Genomic DNA, 22,609 nt, shown 5'->3' with positions numbered 1-22,609 from the left:
CTCTATTTCTTTCCCTCTGCCTGACTCTTCATTCCCATCTTGCATGACCCCAGGATGGACTCTTCTGACTCACTGCACCCTTCCTTACCAGGATCTGTAAGTAATAATAAATCTTTGAACTTATTTCCTATTGAACCGGTATCATTTTATAACTCCATCTGAAATTCCAGAGGCTTCCTTAGAGCCAGGTTTTCCCTAAAATGTTGGGGAGAATGCAAGTCTGGCTCCTAGCACCAGAGTGTTGGTTAGGTAGGGATAAACTGGACACAGGTCAGCCAATAGTTACAAGGATATCTACCAGTATAAACAAGTTTCCTGTGAGAGTGGGGCCCTGGTCACAGACAGATAAAACAATTATGCATTAATACCAGGTGAAGGCAGTATCCCTGGAAAGTCCCACTGTAAACACCCACATCCAACTTCCCATCATGTCCCCTTAGAGCACGATTATTAGCTTTTCTGGTCCTGGAACCCCAATTTAGCCAGTGGCTCTCAAAACACTCTCCCAGCAGGATTTAAGCTCATTTAGACTAAGGCCTTGGAACCTATCTCCACTATGTCCTCAATTCCTGGATTATAATAAACTCTCCAGAAGTGTTTGTGAAGTAAGCGAACAGTAGAGATGGGATTTGATTTTAAAAGACTCTGATTTATATTCAGGCCCTAAAGGACCACTTACAGAAAATGTATATTCTTTTTATTTACAAACTTGCAACTCATTTGTTTCCTCAAATCTCTTAGCCTCTGAAACACACCTGAAAGCAGAAGCACAAAAGTAGTAGCTCTGGCCAGGTCATTTACTACCTGAATCCTTAAAGTAAAGTCACTTGAACTAGCAACTCAATTCCCCAAAGTTGTAAAATGGTGATGATAACATCTTCTGTCACTAACCTAGAGAATTGCCAAATGAAAAAAGAAACCATCACTTATGACACACCTACTATAAATCAGGCATTGTGCTCTCTTGTATGTCTCTCACACATCTCTACTCTGAATTATTACAATGACTTTCTGACTCACTTCATTGACTTCACCCACGCAATCCATTAAAGATGGCCCTGGAATAATTCTAAAAATATAAATCTTCTAATGACCGGAATACTCTTCTGTAGTTTATTTCTCCTGCCTGAATTTTTCCAGCTTAAGTTCTACCATCTGAGATTCTCAAAATATTACCCTCTTGCTGGTCCCTAAATAAAACTTTTTCTCTCCATTTAACTCTATGTACTGTGTTCTTTGTTTGGATTTTCTTCTCACCCTTTGTCTACCTGGCAAACATCTATATATCCTGTACAATTCTACAGGTATGTAATTGCCTGCATGATCTCACCACTAGAGCCTCTCCAAACCTCCTTAAGAGTGAATTATTCTGTATTATTTTATAGCTTTTACGTGCAATTATCACCCTTAATATGTTGTATTAAGTTTTTTGGATTGCCATATATATTACAAGCTCCTTGAGGGCTATAATCATTTCTTAGTAATCTTTGTATCAAGAGATAGTAAGTACACAGTAAATTCTCTAGAAATGTTTGTTGGAAAAATTAATTACCTCATGTAATATTATACTTTTCACTCTGTTATGTCCATGTTATTATGCCCATATTCGCAAAATAACATACACAAATGTAGGTCATTAATATTGCCTAAATTTATAATTATTTTAAATTAAATTGAGCTTTATGTATGTCTGGCTGTAGGCCTTTAAGCTTTTTAAAATAGTATTCAATGATTTGCCTTTGGGTCAGTATAGTACTCAGTAGATTTTTTGAACTATGCATATCAGCTTTATGCAATTATAAAAAATGCTAAATGTGCTTCCCAAATATTTTAGGAATAATATTAATATAATCTTGTTTTGCCTCCTCATTTCTTCCACAATTTTCTAAAGAAGGCATGAAGTTTTTCAAAACCACTGTGTCCTAGGTCCTTGTACTTAGACTAATTGAGATAAAGAGTAGAGATAATTGGTTGGGAGAAGATAGGGCTGCATTTATTTACAGGAGAAAGGCAATGTGGGAAGAGGAGAAAGAGTGTTAAGTGAGACTCCAGGCGCAATGAGGGAGATGGAGGCTGATAGTATAATAAATGGCTCTTGAGAAGACAAGCTGGGACAGAAACGCATGAACAGTACTTGGAGAAAAATTTTGCTGTATATTATGTCACTCAACCTCTAATGCCGCTTCTCCAAGGGACGCAAATAAGCATCTTGTTTCAAAGCTTTAGGAGTCAACATAGTAACTTTAAAAACACTAGATCACAGAGAAATATATCTGAAAATGTAAGACCAAGAGGCCTAGAATTACTCAGTTTATATTTGTAATGGCAAGTCACTTGATTTCTCTACTATAAAGGTATATATATTTTAACAAGTAAAGTCCAGGATGGATACATTAGCTCAAAGGACTACAAAATGCTCTGGTCCACATATGAGTTATATTACAGCTTGTTTTCCTTAGCTAGTAGTTTTTATTTATTCATTTAACCAATGTTTATGAAATATTTAAAACTACAAGAATCCTTGTGGGATGGAGGACAATCCCCTTCCACATTCCTTCAACCCCAAATACCACTTTGCATGCATAAATACACACACACACACACACACACACACACACACACACACTCCCACTCACATACATATCTAAACACAGGTTTAAGAAGGAGGAGGTTGAAGAACAAATCGTAGAATAGGAATTAAATTCTAGAGGAAGGCTAAGAATTTATATAAAAGAACTGAGCACTCAATGCAGAGAAGAACAATTTTGGGTGCCAAACCAAAGTATCCTGAATGGAAATCAACATCTGATGTCTGATGTGATCGAAGACCTGAGACAGCACTAACATGAAGAAGAAGGAGAAGGAGGAGGATGAAGAGCAAGAGGAGGAAGAGGAAAACAGCATACCAGGAACAAATAGTTGGTGGAGAAAAAAAGTGGAATATTGAACCATTGCCTCAAATGCTTCAATGAGGCAGCAGGGATAAAGTTACTGCATAAAGAGTCTGGCAGGATATGGGCAGAGAGTCAATCCAAGCATGTGGCTGTACATTATAGACAAAGGGTCCTCAGTGTATTATATCATGAAATATAAAGCAGATTATAATAATCATTATTATTATGTTTTAAAGCCAATATTTATTCATCATTGCCTCACAGGAATCTAATCAGAACTTTATATGAATTGTCTCTTTCAAACTTCATAACAACAATATGAGTAGTTAACATTATTGTCCCCACTTTTAGATGAGGAAACTTTAGAGATGACAAATAAGTTTTCATGCCATGCATTCTGTCAAACCATATTATCAGATTATTTTTGAAATGTACCCAGAGATATCTGTTTACTGCTGTAATGGAAGATTATGTAGAAGACTGAAGATCTCATCTAAAACAACTATAAAGTTCAGATTAAAAAAAGCAAATCAAAACATACAAAAACAAAAATCTTGAATAGGATAAAGATAATCAAGGTAACCAAGGTAACCAGAACTTGAAAAGCTAAGGTATTTGAAAGAAGAAAGCCAGAGAGAGGTGAACTAACAATCCATATACTATTTTTTTTTTGGTTGCCTATTTGTGGCCAGGCTAAGAGTCTGAGTAGATAGAGAAGCCAGCAGAGTTTTTAGCCAATATAGTAGGACTGGGAAGATAGGAATCATAAACTGTTTTGTCAAAGACAGACAGGACTTTATGAGCTAGTCAGAAAAACAGGAATAAAAAAAGAAAAGCTAATGCTCAGTTATTTTCCACTTAAGACATGTACCTATTTAGTGCTAAAAGCTAGAAGTTAAGCAGAAAGCTGCTAAATAGCAGAGCAAACTTTTAAGCAGCCTAAAAGAGCTTAGGAAAGACAAATGAAGCACCAGACTTGCCGAAAAACAAGAGTCCTCAAAAACACCAGAGACCACAATTTCAGGCACCTAGAGAGATATACACTAGGCAGCAGAAAAACAGAGATAAAACTTTCTGAAGACTTTCATTAGCTTTGAGCCAGTGAAACCCTAAGTGGATTAACATTGTCTGATACATTCGATCTGCCCAAGAGAGGATATGGCAAACTCACTCTGGAAGGAGGAAACATTGACCAGAGCCTCTATAGTTTTTCATTAAAACTGTCAATCATTCAGTCAAAAATTCACAGCATACCAAGAAAGATGACAAAAAGAAAAAAACTGTGTAGATTAGAAAAGACCTACAGATGGAGTTTTGGAGATTTTAGCATTGTGATTAGCATCTACAATAAAATAGGTGACAAGATGTTGAATATATAAAAACAAATTGAAAACTCTCAAACTGAAAATAAACTAAAATTAATTAAGAACTAAGACAGATTTTACAACACATTAGACACAGTAGAAGAAACAATTAGTGAAATGAGAGATAGATCAGTAGAAAATATCCAGACTAAAGCACAGGGACAAAATAGGACAGAAAATACCAAAAAGATAGCATCACAAATATATGAAGCATGGTTGTTTCAGAAAGTGAAGAGATAGCAAGTATAAGAGATGTTATATTTAAATATGTAGTGAACAACAATTTTCCAAAACTGGTAAATGACATTAATACATTAAATTCAAAGACAGCTGTAATTTTCAAGCAAGATAAATACAAATAAGTAATTCCTAGGTATAGCATAGTTAAATTTCTAAGATATTAAGAAAACATATTAAAAGCAAAGCATGAAAAAAGATAATATTTCAAAAGATCAATTACAGGATATACTGCTGATTTTTCACAGACTTATGTAAGCCAGAGAACTAACTGTCTAATTAATGACAGATTTAGAATATGAAAATATGACTGATAACCTGTTTTACAAACAATAAAAACATACTTCAAAAGTGATGATAAAATAAAGACATTTCTAGGAAAATAACTGAATGAATCTGTAGCTACTATATCCAAACTTTTTTTTTTTTTGAGTTGGAATCTCACTCTGTCACCCAAACTGGAGTGCAGTGGCCGCTGCCGGCCACCGCAGCCTTACCTGCTGGGCTCCGGCGATCCTTCCGCCTCAGCCTTCCAAGTAGCTGGAACTACAGGCGTGCACTACCATGCCCAGGTCATTTTTTGATTTATTGTAGAGATGAGGTCTCGCCAAGTTTCCCGGGCGGGTCTCGAACCCTCGGGCTAGGGCAATTCACTCACCTCAGCCTCCCAAAGCGTGGGATTACAGGCTGAGCCACCGAGCCCGGTTTATATCCAAACTTAAAGAAATACTAGGGGAGATGTTTTCATGTATAACAAAAAAATACTAAAGCAGTAAGAAAAATAAACCCAGATGGAAATATGAAAATGAAGGAAGGATTAAAGAATGACAGCTGGGCTCGGTGGCTCAGCCTGTAATCCCAGCATTTTGGAAGGCCAAGGTGAGTGGATTGCCTAAGCCCGTGGGTTCGAGACCCGCCTGGGCAAATTGGTGAGACCTCATCTCTACATTAAATCAAAAAACTAGCCGGGCATGGCAGCACGTGCCTGTAGTTCCAGCTACTTGGAAGGCTGAGGCGGAAGGATCTCCTGAGACCAGCAGGTCGAGGCTGCAGTGGCCAGGAGCGGCCACTGCACTCCAGTCTGGGTGACAGAGTGAGACTCCAACTCAAAAAAAAAAAAAAAGAATGACAGAAAGAGTTAATATGTGGGTAACTTCAAATAGATATTACCTTTCTAAACAATAATATTATTAATATCGTGTGCCATTTCGAAGGTTGTAGAATTAAATGCACAATGATAATAAGAGATAAAGCAAACTAGCATAAAATGAGTTCATGTGCCCTACAAATTGTTCATTTGTATTGTTATTATTTTTAATATTTTTGAGTCAGGATCTCACTTTGTTGCCAGCCTGGAGTGCAGTGGAAGAATGATCACAGGTCACTCAACTGCAGCCTCGACCTCCTGGGCTCTGGCAGTCCTTCTGTCTCAGCCTCCTGAGTAGCTGGGACTAGTGACGCACAACACCACACATGGCTATTTTTTTTTTAATGTTTTGTAGAGACAAGTTCTTGCTATGTTACTTAGGCTGGTCCCTAACTTCTGGATGCAAGGAACCATCTTGCCTTGACCTCCCAAAGTGCTGCAAGTACAGGTGTAAGCCACTGTGCCCAGCCTGTATTGATTGTAATAAGACAAAAATAACAAGGAGAAATAAGGAGTTAAAATATTGACTATAAGAAAAGGCAGAAAGTGAGATAAAAATAAAGCATTATACAAATGAAAAAAATAAAAAGATAGCATATATAAAACCAAATATATCAACATTGTTAAAAGTAAATGGCTCACTAAGTGGCAATAACGACAACAAAAAGGAAAATAATAAAATGGTGAAAATGTAGAGAAACCGGAACCTTCATACATTCCTTCTGGGTATGTTAAATGGTGCAACTGTCATGAAAAATAATTTGGCAGTTCCTCAAAAAGTTATATAGAACTATCATATGATTTGACAATTTTATTTCTAGGTATATACCCAAAATAACTGAAAACAGATATTCAAACAAATGCTTGTACATTGATGTTCATAGTAGCACTATTCAGAATGGCGAAAAGATAGCCCAATTCACAATAGCCAAAACAACCCAAATGTCCATCAGCTAATGAGTGAATAAGTGCAGTATATCTATACAATGGAATGCTACTAAGACATTCAAAAAAGGTGAACTTTGATGATGTTATGCTAAGCAAAATAAGTCAGACACAAAAAGTCATGTTATAATTTTTCATTTATTTAAAATATCTAGATAAATTCATAGAAATCTGGTTTAACATAATCCATATAGATTAATATAATCCATATTTAGATCCATATAGTCCATAATAAAAAGATAAATTCATAAGAATATAAAGAGGTGTAGTTGTCAGTGTGTGTAGGAAGAGGAAAACGAGAAGCAATGTTTCCTTTGATGGTGATGAAAATGTTTGGAGACTAAATAGCAGTGATGGCTGCATACATTGTAAATTTACTACATGCCATTGAAGAGTACACTTTTTTTTTTTTTTTTTTTTGAGTTGGAGTCTCACTCGGGGGCCCAGACTGGAGTGCAGTGGCCGCTCCCAGCCACCGCAGCCTCGACCTGCTGGGCTCCGGCGATCCTTCCGCCTTAGCCTTCCAAGTAGCCAGAATTACAGGCATGCACTACCACGCCCGGCTGATTTTTTGATTTATTGTAGAGACGAGGTCTTGCTGCCCAGGCGGGTCTCGAATCCGCGGGCTCAGGCAATCCACTCACCTCAGCCTCCCAAAGGCACAGGATTACAGGCTGAGCCACCGAGCCCGGCTGAAGACTATACTTTAAAATGGTTAATTTTAAGTTGTTTAACTCTCATCTCAATAAAATATTGAAGTAAATGAACCAAAATATTTTCAATTAAAAGAAAAAATGTTTAGATTAGATAGTAAAACCCAACTGTATACTGTCTATTACAAACATAATGTGTGTGACACTATAAAATGGCTAAAAGTGAAACAATGAGAAAGTAATTCCATAAAGTTACTAACATAAATAAATCTTATGTGGCTTTACTAATGTATCAAACAAAATAAAACTAAGAAGAAAGCATAATGAAGCATTTAATGATAAAATGATTAACTTGAAAAATAAAACCATTCTAGATTTATATACACTAATAATATACATTGAAAAACGATAATATTAACATTGTATTAAAAGGAGATACATGCAAATCCATAACCAGAGAAGGGTCCTAGATCTAATGACTTTATTGATAATGCATCCTTTTTTTACCAGGTTGCTACACCCATTCTCCAACTACTGCAAGTGCTGGTTGTTCGCCAGCTCCCTACTATAGCGTGCCTTTAGCTAAAAGAATGGTTGGCTACCTTTGATGTTGCAGTCTACAGTCAGTGACTGATACAGTGGTACAAAATTCTAGCTGGCTTCTTGCCTCTAGGTAGCACCTACTTCGTGTTGCAATTCAGGCACTGGAGCCTGAATCATGGGTCAGGCAGAAGACAGTCTCCAGTTGATACCACAACCATGCTTATCTTGCTTCTCTTACTATATCCCACTTCTCTCATTCCCTCTTCCCTGAGACTATTATCTCAACAAATCACCTTCCAGGAATTCCCATCTCAGACTTGGTATTTAGGGAACTTAACCAGAGAAAGAGTTTACATGCTTTTGTCAGTAAATGATAGTGGACCTAGAAAAAAAAATTAACAGTATTTGAGAACAATAAAGCAAATAACAAAATGGACTTAATTCATTTATTTATGGAATAGTGTACCCAATGATAATGGGATGCATTCTTTACAAGCATACATAAAGTATTTATAAAAATTAACATACACTAGGCCAAAGAGCAAACTTCGAAGAATTTAAAGTATTGAAATTGTTAAAGGTTATGTTTTCTGATCACAGGAAAATTAAGCTAAAAATTGTTTAAAAATTAGAAAATTTTAAAGTGTTAGTAATTTGAGCAATGTCTAAGTAACTCCTAGGTCAAAGAATAAATCACAATACAATTTTGAAAATGCTTTGAACTAAATAGTAATGAAAATGCACCATATAACTTTTGTGAGATGCAACTTAGAGTATGTATGGAAGAAAATGTCAAACCTTAAATGCATATCTTAGAAAAATATCAAAGACTGAAAATTGGTGAGTTAAGTATGCACAAGTTAGAAAAAACTTTAACTATAGAAAAAGGAAAACACATACACTTTTGGGAGATATATATATCTTCCAAAGTAGAAGAAAGGAAATAAGAGTAAAAGATACGAATAACGTAAGAAATATGTTAGATATAAAGTCAAAAGTTGTTGCTATGAAAGGTTGAATAAATATGATAATCAGAAGAAACTAATAAAGAAAAATAAGGAAAACCAGAAATTATTAGCTCAGGAATGGAAAAAGAAAACATATAAATTCTATATATATCACCTAATGCCAATAAAGTTAAGAATTTAAATAAAATAAACAAATTGCTAGAAAAACAAAACTTACAAGACTTAAGCATAGATTAATAAAAATATAAATAGTCATATATATTAAATAAATCGAGTTCACAGTTAAATACTTTCCCACTCTTTGATCATTGGACCTGGTAAATTGTCTGGTGGCCTCTAATAGGCTAACCAAATAATTTATTATCCAGACAAGGATGTGTTAGGATGTAAAAGAGTCATTATTACTAACTTTCTAGGAAAACAGACATAAACCAAGACTGTTGTAAGAAACTGGGTCTTTTGGATACCACGCTGAAAAGGCCCCTATACGTTCTGGTTTTGTTTTTTCTCACTCACTACACTTTAGTCCTTTTGGACTTCCTAGTACCCTTGGAGTATACCAAGCTTGCTTCTATGCCCAGAGAATTGACATTACAGTTCCCTCTACTCCAAAGTGCTATTCCCCCAGATATCTTTGGCCTGTGCTTTGCTTCTCTCGGGTCTCCTATTAAATGGTACCTTATGAGAGTAGCATTCACTGACCACTCTGTAAAATAGCATACATGCTTCAACCCATCTCACTCTCCATTGCCTTACCTTCCTTCATTTCTCCTTATAGCATCTATCACCATCTGGCATACTTGGATATTTCTATTTGTTTATTTTCTGTAGTAAGTGCTGGGAAGTAATCCAAGGATCAACTTACAAAGTGTGAACAGTTCACCAGGAAAGGGATATTGGTACTAGAATCATAACTTTGAAAGCTTCAAAATGGTTTGCATACAACTTAGTCAAAACTGTGGAGCCACTAACAATTTTAACTGGCAATTGAAATGATAGAAGCTGTGTTTTAGAAAAATAAACATGCGAGAGCAGAGCCCTGGCCTCTGGGTAATTAGAGTAGTCCACTGATAATGGAATTCTGGAATTGTCCCCTTAATGCTTCATATTTGACTTCAATATTGTTTATGCCCTTGAAGTTATCCTGCCTTCTAGTTAGAGATCCTGATTATCAAAATTGATCTTAATTCACCACACCCTGTAACAACACCTAATAAGGACCATGGGGTCCATAGGGACGCTTCCAGTTAAACCAGTTCTCTGCATCTGGGTCAGATACCCCAACACAGGTGCCCCATAGTACCAGCTTCCTTCCATCTTCCATAATCCAAAATATGGTAGTCCCAGAATGTCTTGCAGCAGAGCCAGCCTGAGTTAAGCCAGAAGTAACAGAGCTTGACAAAATTTTGAAACGAAAGGACAAGGAAAAGGGAAATTCAAGAAGGATACCAAGTTTTGAACACTGAGTGATGGGGAAAATAATGATTTAATTAGCATGTGTGGGAGAACCGGAGAAAAACTGAGCATTTCAGTTAATAGCACTATGACTTTGAGTATGTGACAGACAAAAGGTATCTGGAAATGCAGAGTTCAAAAATCAGGAAGTAACTTTTGCATCTGGGATTCAGATTTGGGGAGTATTTGCATCAATGTGATAACTGAAGCCCAGAAGGCAAGTGAGATGAGCAGAAAGGATGCATGATAAAGTGCAAACCACCTTTGTGAGATATTAGAGCCAATTTAAGCAGAATGACGAGGAAAATAAATAAGGGATGAAGAGAAAAGGGAAGGTCCTTTTATTAACATGAGAATGGTAGATAGGCATAGGTATTGGAGTAGAATCTTTGGAAGAGTTGCTGTAGTGAAAGTGAGTAGATCTACAAGAGAAAGAACAGTGTAATAATCAAGCAGCTAAGAGGACCCAGATGGGGGCAATCTATCAGGGGGCTAAGAAGGCATGGTTTTATTACTTTATTACTTTGACTATTTCAGACAGGAATAGAAAAGCAAACAAACATTGGGAGCTTACTCAGGTTGTCATTTGACCTAACAGGCATAGGACTGAACTGATATCTGAGGATTAACATAATCTATACAAGCTGTCAAGATGTAAGCAATTCTAGGGTATAAAATAGCACTGAGCTGACAGCTCCAGTTGAGAAGTCCTGCCTTTTATACAGATACTGAAATAAACACCAAAGTCAATCAAACTTTAACTATAATATTGGAGTGAGAAAGAAACAGTATCACAGAGTATCAAAACTGGATAAAAAATTACTCTTTTCATGGATTTATTAAGCAATTGATTAAGTGATTGACTGATTCAACAGGCCTTGAGTACAGACAAGGTGTCAGGCACTGTTCTCAGCCCTAGAAATGCATACGTCTCAGATGAAAAAAGATAAGGTACAGAGAGGTAAAGACACTTAAATAAGGTCTAAAAAGAAATTGATGACAAAACCTCCTGAGTCTTGGTATATGCTTTTCCACCCTGTGTTCTATTTCTTATATATTTCTCTAAAACAAGTGCTAGTTATTTTTTCTAAATACAGACTAATTTCTTCTGAAGCCACTGGATATTCTTACCATTTTCTAATTTGTGCTGATTTTATAGGTTGCTTCATTTGATAAAATGAAACTTTATTTTTCCAACTTTAAAATAATAATATAAATGCAACCTGCCCTTGTTTTTGCATGATAATAAGCATGCCAGAGGCAGTCACCTGAGTTCCTTGAAAACTATGGAGACAAAAGCAGGTATTCAACATTACCAATAAAATCATTTTCTCTTGCTATCAAATGTTCACTTACATAGCAAGAATTTTTCTTAATTTTTTTTTAAGTCATTCCAATCCAGCTGTGTCATAGAATATCATTCTTTATATCTGGAACATGTAAGAGAATTGCTGGTTTCATTTCACTAAGAGGTGACTCACATGGGTTAGCTCTATGAACGATACTGGAAGAAGAACTCCTTCTATGAAAATAACTAACAATATTTTGTGATACATAATAGATTATTTCGGGAGTAGGTGTGCCCTGTTCAATGCAGTTCAATACATCTTCTCCACCCTGGCTATGCTGCATTATTCTTTTGCCAGCTTGGTTACACTGTGAACTGCATTTCCCAGAACTGGGTTTAGAATGACACAAGGTTGAATGATTTGGGAGAGGAAGAAGTAAGCAAAAGCCATTGTTACACTTTGAAATTTGTCATTGTGTACAGGAAAGATGCAATGATTTGGCAGATTCCAGTGTGTCTAGGCTCTTCTCTACTCCACATCTAGCTCTCTCCTCAACTACCATCCCTATTGTAGCAGGCAGAATTCTAAGATGGCCCAGCCTTCCTGCTCAGTGTTATTCTCCCCTTGTAAAATGCACTACTCTGGAGTGTGAGTGGAAGCTGTGAATATGGTGGGATATCACTCCCACAATTAGGTTACTAATTAGCTGGCTTTGAATTAATAAAAGTGAAGCATATCTGAGGTGGTCTGATTTAATCATGGGAGCCTTTCAAAGGCAAAGTATAAAGAGGTACAGTCCTATTGGCTTTGAAAACACATCCTCCATGAATCCTACAGCTTCAATGAAGTAAATTCTGCCAAGAGTCACATAAGCATGGAAGAGACCACAAACCTCAGGTGAGACCCCAAGTCTGGCTAACACCTTGAATGTAGCCATGTGAAAACCTAAGAAGAGAACCAAGCTAACCTGCACCCACTCTGCTGACCCATTGAAACTGTGAGATAAATATATGTTGCTTTAAACTCCTAAATTTGTGGTGATTTGCTATGTAGCAACAGAAAACTAACATGTCTGCTCACCAAAAGAAATCTCAGGGTGATATCAGAGGCCTTGCTGCAAATTCACAGAGGCAATATCCATGAAGAGCAAATAACATTCACAAACTTCTTCACCAGTCTCTGTTGAAGTTCTTACTCTAGCAATCAGATATGCCAGCTTCAATATTCCCCTGCAAGTTCCACCTTTCTAGCTCTTTCCACAATTGTTTAATGTCTAATTACTAGAATAACTTGCTCATTTTACAATAGTCATTGTGGTTCTGCTTTCTAAATAAACCCTGACTGACACAGTTATTGGTCAGAAGTTGTAACGGGAAAATAGGATCTTTAGAATGGAAATCTGCAATTGGTTTTATGATCTAACTAGACTTAAGGATATTAATGACACTGTCACCAGTGTTAAAGAGCACATTCCTGCTCCAAAGCATTCAGTGACAATACTGTTTATACACTTGTAGACATAGAAGGCAATGTATTCTAAGTATCCATAGAAGGCAATGTTTTGGATATCAAGTGGTTGCTGTCATAAACATTTTTAGTTTTTTTTAAAAGCATTTTGAGGCTAGTTGGCCAATTATAAGCCTATTGGAAGAGTTGGAGAAAGAAAATGATTATCTTTTGGCTTTAAATACCTACTAGAAGGTCCAGTAAGGGAATCAGAAAGCTTGTATTACTCTCCCAACAGTAAATCTTACCTTTTATGACCAAAGGGACAAAGATTTCTGAAAATCAAGCCAAAAGTCTAATCCTGTGTGTGTCTAAAGCACAATCCACAATCTCATAAGGCTTGAATCCACAATCTCATAAGGCTTCATGTGTTACATTCAGGTCATTTACTGAGAAAAAGCAAGATTTTAAAAATTTGAATAAAAAAATTTAATGGGCAGATTCTAATGAATTTGAGGATATCACACCCTAAAAATGCTGCTGAACCTTCTTTTCCAGTAGAAGCAGACTTTCTCCCCTTATCTGAGTAGGTTATTTCTCCTGTAGTTGAAGAATTTGCATTGATTTCCCCTGGGATGGTTACCTACAGGGTAATTGTAGTAACTATCTTCTCTGTAGGTAACTAGCTTCTCTACTTCACAGCAACTGGCCACACTCAGGACCTAGTCCCACTATTCATTGCTTCCAGATTTATAACCAGACTTAAGTCCTGGAAGGACTCACAGGGTCAGATGCAAAACTTGGCCCATGAGAACGTTTCACACACAGTTAAAGAACTGCAAGATTTTCCCAATGTATATTGAATGAAAACTGTCAGACCGGGCTCGGTGGCTCAACCTGTAATCCCAGCACTTTGGGAGGCTGAGGTGAGTGGGTTGCCTGAGCCCACGGGTTCAAGACCAACCCGGGCAACTTGGCAAGACCTCATCTCTACAATAAATCAAAAATAAGTCAGATGTGGTAGCACGCGCCCGTAGTTCTGGCTACTTGGAGGGCTGAGGCAGGAGGATGGCCGGAGCCCAGCAAGTTGATGCTGGGGTGGCCGTGAGTGTGCCACTGCACTCCAGCCTGGGCGACAGAGTGAGACTTCTACTAAAAAAAAAAAAAACTGCCAAATATGTATGGGAATAGATACTAAGAATGTTAAGCCAGGCTCAGTGGCTCAGCCTGTAATCCCACGCTTTGGGAGGCTGAGGTGAGTGAATTGCCTGAGCCCGCAGGTTCGAGACCCTCTGTGCAACTTGGCGAGACCTCATCTCTACAATAAATCAAAAATATTAGCCGGGTGTAGTAGCGCGCACCTGTAGTTCCAACTACTTGGAAGGCTGAGGCGGAAGGATAGCCGGAGCCCAGCAGGTCGAGGCTGCAGTGGCTGGGAGTGGCCACTGCATTCCAGTCTAGGTGACAGAGTGAAACTCCAACTAAAAAAAATAAAACCAAAAAAACAAAAACAACAACAAAAAAAAGAATGTTGGATCAGGGTAGAACAAATAATAGTTTGTTTGAGTCAGGGTAAATGTGTTTATATGAGCACATGCTGCAAAGGCTCTGGACTTAGTGTGTTATATTGAATAGCTTGGAGTGACACTAATAGTATGAATGAATGGTTAACTAAAACTTAGATTCATACATAGCTTACAGTGAATGTAATTGAAAAGTTGAGATTTACTTGGTATATGTAAATAAAAGTATCCAAGCTCTTAGATATATCAAAATTACTAGCAAGAATTTATTATATAAGTCCTACTCATATAATGGTCTTGGGACTTTCTCTTTACCAAGGCCCATACAATCTTAGCTCTTTGGTGGCTAGTCTCTGCAGGGCAGGAATGATATTATTCTGTGGACATTGGTCTTCATTCTCCAAATTCAAAGGGAATCATGTGATCTTACAATGGTAAGAGTCACATATAAGCATTTATATACTAAAGAGAAGGTGAGTGTGTCAGTTAAAGTTCGATCACAAAAACAGAACCACTAGGAATGATATAAAATCTAGGGTTTATTATAGGCATGTACTCAGAGGAGCTACTTAAACAGTTTAGGCTTAACTGTTTGCCTCTGCAACTGTTGCTGGGCCTAGACCGAGGATCAGAGTAGCTACAAGAAAAGACAGGTAGGAGCTAGAGGAATATCAGCTTTGACTGTTGCCCTGAAGATGTACACACAAGGCCACAAACCAGAGGTAAAAAATGAAGAATTCAAGCATGGGCTGGAGAAGCCGCCATGAAGGTGAATTAACAGATCAGCAAAAATGTGCATGACCTCCTAAACATAAAACTAGTATGGAAGCTCCTTCTATTTTGTCTTCCAAATCCCATGCAACATATTTCCAGAGTATACTAACACAAAACTACTTAACAAACAGAATTCTTGAGAGCATAGTGACATCTATAACAAAGTCAGAACAGTAGTCAGAATAATTAAAACCATTGGCATCTTTGGCTTTGGCTAATTGATCATGGTGTCCTTGGGAATAAAATAGAACAAAAAATTAAAATTTAACTTGTATAAGTGAAAAAAAAAAAAAAACTTCTAGGTTAAAGAGAAATCTGTCATAGAGTTGAAACCCCAAACTAATTCCCAAACTTGCGCCAGTTTACAAATCCAGGGTTACTTGAAAAAAGAGAAAGCCAGGTTCCTTCAAGAAAGGATCTTACTACACTGCCAAAATTTACACTTCAAATCTTTCTCTGAGTCTTTCTCAGTGTGAGCATTAGTTACTTAACACAGTGATTTGGATCCAAATCTTTCAGGAATCATTGTACATAGGCTTTGAAATGACACTAATTTCTGAAGACCCAAATGTCACTGTGGTCTCCTGGTTAGAGCAGAAGCTTACGACAGTCATGTAATTATACAGTTTTGACTCAGGTCTATCTCACAGTGAGTACAGCATATCTCCAAACCCAACCTAGGGTTATCTCCTCTATTGCACAGTGCAAAGTTAGTAGACATACCCAGAAACTGGCAGAGTTTTCACATTGGTTTCCAGACATACAATGTCAGGGCTCTTGTATATATATATATATATATTTTTTTTTTTTTTTTTGAGTTGGAGTCTCACTCTGTCACCCAGACTGGAGTGCAGTGGCCGCTCCCGGCCACCGCAGCCTCGGCCTGCTGGGCTCCAGCGATCCTTCCGCCTCAGCCTTCCGAGTAGCCGGAATTACAGGCATGCGCCACCACACCCAGCTGATTTTTTTGATTTATTGTAGAGATGAGGTCTCGCTGCCCAGGTGGGTCTCGAACCCGCGGGCTCAGGCAATTCACTCATCTCAGCCTCCCAAAGGCGCGGGATTACAGGCTGAGCCACCGAGCCCGGCTCCACTCTTGTTATATTAAAAGCCACATAGAAGCTACTGGAATTGCCTCTACTTAGCAAAATAGTAAACCAATGCAATACCACACTGTGGAAGAAATTGCAAATATCATTGTCCACCATAAAGACCTTATACAATGAAGGTGTGGTGATTCAGATCACATGTCCAATCCACCTGCTTACCTGACCTTTATAGAAGAGACAAATGGATCTTTAAAAATAAAAGGAGCCGGGCTCGGTGGCTCAGCCTGTAATCCCGCGCCTTTGGGAGGCTGAAGTGAGTGGATTGCCTGAGCCCGCGGGTTGGAGACCCGCCTGGGCAGCGAGACCTCATCTCTACAACAAATCAAAAAAATCAGCCGGGTGTGGTAGCGCATGCCTGTAATTCCGGCTACTTGGAAGGCTGAGGCGGAAGGATCGCCGGAGCCCAGCAGGTCGAGGCTGCGGTGGCCGGGAGCGGCCACTGCACTCCAGTCTGGGTGACAGAGTGAGACTCCAACTCAAAAAATAATAATAATAATAAATAAATAAATAAATAAATAAAAGGGTACTATTGTAAACTTAACTTGGTGATAACTACAATTGCAACTGCTAGAGTAAATCAACAATTCCCCTGATACCTGGTACCCAGCTATTGTTCTGGTGAATGATTTTTCTCTTTATACTTAATAGTATGGACTACCAAAATCAATCTGGTTTCTGTTGGCCAGGCCAGCCTGGTTCACTGAACTAGTTCACTGTTATATCAACCCAATCCCTATGGCATAATCTTGTCTGCAGCATCGATCGTTGTTTCTCCTTTCCTTACACTGACCCGCATTATTGATGGTCTCAGACAACACTGCTTGTGCCCAGGGAACTCATTTTTAGCAAAGGGTAGCAATGACCCCATGCTTATTTAAGTTACTGGTATTACTATGTTCCATAGTACCCTAAAAGAGCTAAATTTTAAAATGGATTTTTGAGGACTCAGTATGCTTGTTGAGTGGCAATACCTGGCAGGGCTGGGTTGATTGCCTTCAAGATGTCATAAATACTCCTTGTCTGTAACCATGATGCTATTTGTATCTGCAACACTATGGTGCTATTTTTCCTTAGCTAGTATTTACAGATCAGGGATTCAATGGGAAGAAATAAAAATGACTATATTCACTATAGCCCTTGGTCATTATCTAGCAAAAAATGTTCCCCACACTCATAAATTTGTGGGCTCTGCTGGTTTTCAGGTCTCACTTCCTAAGGGAACTAAGAGACTTCCATTGGGGGAGGGGGGCACTGTAATTACACCATTAAACTAAAAGTTGAAACTGTTACCTGGTCATTTTGATCTCCTTGAGCCAGCAAAACAATAAGCAAAGACATGGGTATTGTAGTGTTGAGGTGATTGATCCTGACTATCAAAAAGAAATTAAATTGCTTCTACACAATAGGAGTGAGGAAAATCGTGTCTAGAATGCAGGAGATCCTCAGGTGCACGTCTTCATTGTTCCACGTCCTGCAGTCAAAGTTAATGGAAAACTACATTACAGACAAGAACACATGACTAGCTGAAGTTCTCACTGACGGTAAAAGAAATGTGGAACACATGTTGGAAGAAAGAAGATATAACTGCCAGCTATGATCATGTAGTACAAAAAATGAACTGGTTTGCCTACAAGTATTTCTTTATTTTGATGTGAGCATATTTATGCATGAGTATTAACCGATTAATTTTGTTTTACTTTCAAAAGAAAGTCTCTCTGCTTTCTACATTCCATAAGTCAACCGTATAACTCACTCTTAAGGATGTCAAGGGGCAATAACTCAGAAGAGAAATATCACTCCAAACAATGGTTGAAGTGAGATCTTGTGTTTCCTCTTTTTGGGAGAATGTGTGTTTGCAATCTTACAAAGGAATAGCTATGTCATGTTGGTCAGAAGCTTTATTTTACTATGGTCTTTACTTGGAAGTTAAACATAGGAAAAAAGAGGTCTGTATGCACACCAATTTGACAAGCAGTAGAGTACGCTGGATTGCTCTATTATCAACTTGGTTATTCTGAGAACTACATTTCCCCAAATCTTCTTTTCTATATAATTCTGGGTAAAAGTTTTTCAAAAATTAAGTTTTGTGAGAGTTTGGAGGCAGAAGCAGCAGCCATCATTCTGTGAGGTCAGAGATGGTGAGAGATAAACACAGATATACCAGAAGATTCTAATCAGCCCAAGCTCTTTCCCACTCCACAGCCAGTTTTTCTTCCCAGCTGTTGGTCATGCTGACTAACAGCACCCCAGGCCCACTACCAGATGCTTTGCTGAAAACTTACAGAGTTAATAGCCATGAGAACCACCAACCCTCCCTTGATATCTGCACCAGGCCCCTTACCAGACATGCCTAACTTCCAGATTTTGCTGCAAGCTCCAATTCATTCACCCACCTCCAGGCTTGTCAGTGACTTATCTCTCTGATCTGAACTCCTTTTTCTAGACTTTTAATTCTCTACATCTTCCTTCACATATATAAACTCTAATAACTATAATAAACTTCCTGTACCATAACTCTCATAATGGTTCTACTCCCAATCAAACTGACTGATACACTGGCCTATAAATAAAAAGCAACTTTCCTTTCTTTTGTAAATTAGCTTATAACAAATGGAACACAGAATAGCCCAATATCAGAGTCAGTGCCCAAAACAGAGCAAACTATAAAGTTCACATTCTCTTTTCATGAATTTGCTCACCTGGCTGAACAGAGAATTCTCTGAAAATGTTTGCATGTCTTCCTGGGAGTTTTCACTGGGTAACTGATGAGATCCTTTGCTTGGGGTAGCAGCTGTCTGGCCAACTCAGTCATTCTGATCAATAATATTGATTCCATCCAGGAGGCCAGAATGGGAGAGTATTAAAATCTATTCCAGCTTATCTGAGAGAGTCTCATTATATGTGCAACTCCTCACTTATTAAACTGGGCCTAAGAGGTCCAGAAGACAGAGGCAAAAGATGAGGAATCAGCGCATTGATACCTAGGGAAAAGCTCAAGTGGAATCTGCATGTCTATAAAATTTAATAGAACTGATTTAAAATGTAAATTATTAAAATGGTTTGCCCTGGCATAGAACCTTAAAGTAGTGGCCACTGCACTGCAAGTTTTCACCAGGCTCTGAGTAAAATGTAATCAGCACATTGACTCATGAAATGAAATCATAAAGCCATTTTACTTTGTCTCTAACTGTCTCTACCCATTTATTTAGTGAGGCTTTGTCTTCTTATGTCTGTATAGAAAATGTAGGCACACTCCAATATATGTGTAATAATTCCTAATTTATAAAATATTGTTTCAAGTTAAGAATTCTATGTTCCATTTCACACATGCAAAAACTTGAAGCAGCCTTAATATTGAGGTTCCTGCTATCTCTCCACTCCCCATTCCCCTCTCTCAGCTCTGAAAAATTGTTAGAGGAAGCTTGTAGAAAGGGAAGAAGGGACCAGTAGTTTCTTATCTTTTCCTTACCATTGTTTGCATTTTGTTAATTAAAGTTTCTGACCACTTTGGGTTGAAACATGACAAATAAAGAGAAGAAGGGGGTTAAAGTAAGTTTTTTCATGAATAACGGCTTTTCTTTGGACCTGGCAGTTATCCAGATGACCCTAATGCTCCCTAAGAATCTTTGGGGCCATGCTGGGGAGTGTCTACCTGCATTTCTTCTGATCTCTATCCCAGGTGGTCTGGTCACTCACTCCATTTTCAGCCTCTGAAAATCAGGTGCTATCTTTGCTTTTTCTCTGCTGATATCTATTTTCCTCTCCAGAAAACCATCTGACCCTTTCCCAGCTTTATCTTACACTTGGCCCATAACTGGTCCATGGAAAATTGTCATGTATTCTTCCGCTAAGCAAATGTTGGGAACATAGGCTTCTCACACCATAGGCCTTTCACTGCATCCATTTCTAGGTCTCTTTTGTCTGCAGGCAATCAGGCTATGTCATACTGTATTCTCAGACAGAAATCAGACACCAGTCCAGTGGGTATGTCAATTCTGAGTGGTCCCAGTGAAGTTCTCCTAGCCTCAAAAGAAAGCAGGCACAATCTACTCTTTTCCCTTGAGATGAGTTAGAGAATTTGGTATACACCAATGACTTTCCTCACAATCCTCTTTACAACTTCTTTTCTAATCTCCATCCACAGCCTATTTATATATGTTTAATGTGGATGAAGATACATCAATAACCCTAAATTGTCTAACCAGTTTTTAAGCATCTTTTTTGTGACTCGCTTACTAAAAAATTGTCATGCTCACTTTGCTGTTTGATACCTATTTACTTATATCCTAGAAAGAAACATTCCATTGTAAAATGCTATCATGTAAAATACATTTATTTCTTGAATCATTAAATCTTGCTCATCCTATATCTCAATTTTCAATTTGGTCCCTCAGTTTTTCCAGTTACCAATTTTGCTGTTTAAGTTATAATACTATTATCTCCACAACTACTTCAGATAAATGTGCATTTTCTTTCAGACAGTTAATGACACACTAACTATGATTTCCATGTCTTAGTTCATTCATTCATTTATCAAAATATTTTTCATTAGGTCAAACAATGTGCAAGGCCCTATGCTTAATATAAAAAAAATCAAGGATTATTAAACTATAACTCCTTCCCACAAAAGATCACACAATCGTCAGATAAGACTTATGAGATGTGTATATGAAAGATACTCTAGTCACACAGAGGAAAGAGGAGTCACCAGAGAAAATGAGGCTTAAGTAAAGTCTTCAAAAATGAAATGAAGTTGAGGGGACAGGAAGCCATTTCAGAGATAAAGGGAGAAATATATGTCAAAGGAGGGAGACGTGAAAAGGGATAGAATAGTGATTAGCCATTTTCATTATGCACAAAACACACAGAGTATAAGGCAGGCAATGATGATTGATGATTCACGCCTGTTAAATTGTTTAAAATTTATCTTGAAGGCTATGGGTAACATCAAATTTCAAGCAAAAGTATGTTGTATTAGATTTAAATTTTAGGAAGATCATTCTGACTAAAGCACTACTAAAAACTGGGGGAGAGTTGGTAGTAAAATATACTATGACAAAGCATTGACATTCTCTGAAAATAAGGATCACATACACATACATTTTTATGTAAAACATTGATAACATGTTATAACATTTATCAACACTGCAACAGCAGGAAAAAAGGGTCAATTAAAATATATCAATCATTACATAAAACCAGGCAAAAGCCCATTAAATACAGGATTTTTCACATACAAGATAAAAAGCCTGTGATATCAAATATGATGAGGGTTTGGATAAATAGTTTCTTGCACTGCTGTGGGAGTGCAAATTGGTACAGTCATTTTTGAAAGGTAATTTGGCACTATCTATTAAAGCTGAAAATTTGCACACCCTAAGACTCAGCATGTCCTCTTCTAGATGCCTTCCATTACAAGCACTCATACATGTGTAAAGAAGGTTGGCATAAGGATGTTCAGAATTGCATTGTGTAGCACAAGGAAAATTTGGAAACTATTATAAAAAGATGCTATGAAGTACAAAATGGGATTTTCCCTCTTTCCCTAGATCTAACTATAATATACAGCTGAGAACAAAGGTATTAAGTGCCTCATATTCTCTAAGCATAGAAAACTGATCAATATAGGGGGCCAGCCTTTCCAGGAAACCTTCCCACAGGCAAAATTTCAGTAGAACTGGCACATGACCAACACATGCCCCTACCTTCACCAGGTAGCAGAACTAGGAGGAAGAGAAGAGTTGCTAGGGAGATGTTCTTCCAATTCCTATAGCCAGGAAAGAAAGAACTAGAGGAATTCCTGGGAAGAGTTTGGTGATGTCTACAAGAATGGGAGACTGACATTTTACCTCTCCTTAGGTTTCTGCTTAGTTGCCAGGGAGACCATGCTACAGGTGCAAGGGAACAAACATGAAGAGAGATGGCATGGGGGTAAGAGGGCAGCACTGACAGTTTCTTTCTGTTCCCAGTTCCCATAGGTTTAAAAATAAATCCTACCCTGGCACCCTGGACCTAGAGTCAGGGGCCACAGAAGATAAGGCTATTGAGCTCTGCTCTTCTGCTGGGGTGGGAGCCCTAAGGCAGCTATTTCAAAGGAATACCATGAGCTGTCCGACTGTGGGAAGCTACCATGCTTGCATGATGAAATTAGTGAGCTTGGGCAACCCCCTCAGTTCCCCTCCCTTCCTCCTCCCTCCCTCAAAGGGGGAGGGAGGAAGGAAGGAAGGAAGGAAGGAAGGAAGGAAGGAAGGAAGGAAGGAAG

The sequence above is a fragment of the Carlito syrichta genome, unplaced genomic scaffold (genome assembly GCF_000164805.1).
Source record: "Carlito syrichta isolate Samal-C Ts95f unplaced genomic scaffold, Tarsius_syrichta-2.0.1 Scaffold143122, whole genome shotgun sequence".
In the NCBI taxonomy this organism is placed as follows: domain Eukaryota; kingdom Metazoa; phylum Chordata; class Mammalia; order Primates; family Tarsiidae; genus Carlito; species Carlito syrichta.
The sequence above is the reverse complement of the archived record's forward strand: the minus strand, read 5'-3'. Positions refer to the sequence as shown.